Consider the following 4,066-nt stretch of genomic DNA (forward strand, 5'->3'; position numbering starts at 1 on the left):
AGGATCACATCCCACCATCATGATCACAGCTAACACTAATGACTTCCTGAAGATTCATCTTGAAATAATATCCTACCTTGGGTTAGGGATTCCATCTAGGAATTCTGAGGCGACAGAGCAGTCCACAGCACCTGACCTGAGAAAACAGGCAGAGATCCCCACAGGGAGTGTGTCCCCAGGATCCACGCAGACATTCAGGACAGACCGCAGACTACCTTCATACCTCCATTACCCTCTTGGAATTCAACAGTGGAGGGCTGGGAAACTAGAGGTGGTGAGACAAAAGAATTTAAAATGCCACACAGGGACAGAGAGAATCAGCCCGTCTTCCTCCAGCTACCAGCTTCCTGCTGAAACCTGGTCCTGCTAGGCTGAAGTTCCGATCATCGTACAACAGAATTTGATATACCCAGAAAATATTGCGATCCTAAACTTTTATCCCAGAGGAGGGGAAGCAATAGTTTCCCTGAATACGTTTTAAGAGACAGTGAGAACGAACTGTAAAATTAAATTGTATAAGATATGCTTGTTCAATGTAACCATTAGGTCTGATTCCCCATACAATCCACTATTAAGGGAAAACTTTAATTTTTCCAGAGTATATTTTTTTGTGAGTAAATTAATGGGAGATCCCAGAACACAATCTAGATTTGAGAGTTTTCAATGGCTGTTTTTCTCTGGGCAAATACTTGAATTTAAAATGTTGGGGGATGCTGCAATGCCTAACACGGCCGCTTGGTGGCAGCCGAACACGAGCAGTGAGGACCCGGGATTTTGCGTGAGATGCATTTTTACTCAACTTCCCAGGGCAGCGTTTATTCCTGTTACTTTGGAAGACCTGTTTTCTCCAACAGTGTTTGTTTTGTGGCCGAGCCCTACTTGGTTCCTCGTTGCCAAGTTTCTTTCAGCTTTCCGAATACTATACACCCCGGCTGTCTTCGCATTAAAGCAGTTGGGACTCTGATGGTGTGGAGGAGGGTCTACCACTCCTCCGTAGTTCCTCCTTCTGACCCTTCCTTTCATCCCTTCATTTCTTCTTTCCTCCTTTTGTTTGATTCAGGAGCCGACCAACACAGGGGAGGGCGAACAGCCCATCTTACATTTCCCTGGTTAACTTTTTTGCAGTGCTGCAGATTTCCTGCAAATTCCTGCACATTTCAGAGAGAGGGTGTGATGTCTTCTTCCCTTTAGTGTTTACATACGCCATTATTCATGCTTACATATGTTATTAGCAGGGTGAGTTTTCTCTCAAGGTTTTAAATTTAATTTTATTTAATTAACATTTTTTTTCATTAATTTTGCATACAGACCAGTTTCCCCTCCCTCCCTCCCTCCTCTCCTCGGGTTCCATCCCCACATTCCTATCTATCTCCTCCCAGTCCACTCCTCCTCAGGCTCCACTCAGAAAGCCTGAGCAAATCATGGCACAATGAGATGAGGTAGGACCAAGCTTCTCCCCCTGAATAAAGGCTGGGCGAGGTAATCCAGCATGGTCTCAGTTTCTATTAGATTATGGTGTCTTTGTTTTTGTATTGGAACTAGAGTAAACTTTTTCTTTTTCCATTAAAATGAGTCTCTTGGAATGAGTCCATTTCTTCAAAATTTCATTGTTGAGGACCCAGTAATCCTTGAACAAATTATGAGTTTCTTTTTGGTTTTGGTTTGGAGACAGGGTTTCTCTGTATTGCTTTGGAGCCTGTCCTGGAATTAGCTCCATAGACCAGGCTGGCCTCGAACTCACAGAGATCTGTCTGCCTCTGCCTCCCAAGTGCTGGGATTAAAGACATGCGCCACCAATGCCTGGCCCAAATTATGATCTTTTTAAACCATAGTTCTTTGTGTTTCTTACATTTATTTATTTTGTGTGTGTGTGTGTGTGTGTGTGTGTGTGTCCGCACAATCCCCCGCCCCCACAGATGCTCCAACAAGACCTGTGTAGGTCGGGGAACACCTTGTGGGAGTTGGTTCTCTCTTTCTATTGAGTGTTTAATCCTCAGGATTAAACTCAGGTCCTCATGCTTGGCAGCAAAGCCTCCTCCAGGAGCCCAGCCACTGCCTCTTCTCCCTGCTGTTAGAGATGAACATGAGCTGTCGCGTGAGTGGATAGTGAACTGTAGATTTAGAAATTGCCATGCTGGTGTGATCAAGACTTGGCTATTGTGGGAAAACTTGCTTTGTGTCCTCGGGCCAAGTGACAGTTTGATGTCTTAAAATTTGTTTATTTGGGCCGTGAATGTTGTGTCTGTGACAGTCACCGTGCTGGACTAACTGGGTAATTCTGTGAGATCTACCAAATGTGGCTCCTGTACTTGCGTCATGTTTAGATGTATTGCCCAAGTGTGACTTCAAACAAGATGTCCGAAGGAAGACAGGCAGACTGTGGGAAGGGTTGTAGGGCAAAGAATGCCTATAGAGGAGCTAATTACAAACACGTGGCTCAGGAGGGCTGACTCCGCCAGTTCACCCGAGAAGTCTGATGGAGCAGCTGATGTTAACTAGGGAAAGGGCAAAAGGGTTGCAGGCCTCTATTTTGTTGCTATAACATAGTAACTAAGGTCAAGTAATACATTATGGCCACTAATTTTGTCAAATTGACACAGTTACAATCACTTAGGTAGAGTCCCAGTGAGGGTTTGCCTAGATAGTGTCAGCCTGTAGGTGGTTCAATTCAGGTAGACTCAGCCTAGAAGTGGGTGGTACCCTTTCCTAGGTTTGGATCTTGAATTGCTCAAGAGTAGAGAGTGACAGCAGATAGGCTGAGCTTGTGGGCCACAGCAGGGTGAGGAACTGTCATCAATGCGTGTCTGTGATGGCGTGAACGTGTATCTGTGGAAGTAGCCATGAAGGATAGAAGGGAAGGGGTACCCTGGATTCCACAGGAGCTCTGACCTGAGCATGGGAGCTGTGATGGAGATAGGGATCTAGGACAGAACTTGAGAGACAACGCAACACCCACAACTACCATCGTCAGGAGAGTAGCGTTGTCTGCTTGCAGAAGATCATCCAAGATGGGGGCGGGGAGGCTCACTGCACCCTTGCTTTGAGTAGCTGGCCACTGCATCCAGTTAGTTGTATGTGGTTCTGCCCTATTTGTGTTTGGCCTTTGGGTCTCAAGGAGGGGCTAGAGTACATAGGTTGGGGACATAGAGGAAAGGGGTTCAGCTATGCAGCTCCAGGGAAGTCTTCATCCGTACTTTGTGTAGACTTTCTAGTGTGACCACTTCAGGGTCACTCAGGCTCCTGTCAGTAGCCCCTCACCCTTGCTTTGTAAGTAAGCCCAATAAAGTCAGTTCTTCCTCAGGAGAACTTAAGTGCAACTGAACTTTGGTTTGTTACTGGGACCTTACAAGAGTAGGGAAAGTTGCATGATTTCCCCATTATTCCCACACTGGAAGAAAATCCTCACAATAGACCTTAAATGGGCTGATCCTGGAGTCTGGGTATAAAGGATGGTTCAGGGAAGGAAACGTCCCCCCCCCCCGCCATGCTTCTGTGTGTGAACATGTGTGTGCACACATATGGAAGTCAGAGGCCAACAGCAGGGGTCCTCTCCAATGGCTTCTCCATTTCTTTTTATTATAAGCAAAAGATCTTAAGGTTAAAAAAAAAACCCTCTAAAAATTCCATTGAGTTCATATTGGTGCTGGCCATGTACTGCTGGGCACAGACCTGCCCTTAAGTGTGGTTTGTATACCCAATGAAACTCTGTTGGAAAAAATTAATTTTCCTTTGCAAACAGTTACATATTGGATGCATGCTCATGTCTGCTTCCTTTCTCAACACCAGGACTCCATCTGGCTTAGACCTGTGCAGACCCTGTGCATGCTGCCCAGTCTCAGTGGGCTCATATTTGCATTTTTCCTGCCGTGTCTGGAAAGCTTTATTTCCTCGGTGTCCTCCAACCCCATTGGCTCTTACATCCCTTCCATTTCATCTTCCTCAGAGTTCCCTGAGGGAGGGATTGATGGAGACATCCCATCCAAGACCGAGTGATCCGAGGTCTCTCACTCTCTGCCCATTGTGCAGCTGTGGGTTTCTGTATTTATTTCCATTTACTGCAAGAGGA

The sequence above is a fragment of the Phodopus roborovskii genome, unplaced genomic scaffold (genome assembly GCF_943737965.1).
Source record: "Phodopus roborovskii unplaced genomic scaffold, PHOROB, whole genome shotgun sequence".
NCBI lineage: Eukaryota > Metazoa > Chordata > Mammalia > Rodentia > Cricetidae > Phodopus > Phodopus roborovskii.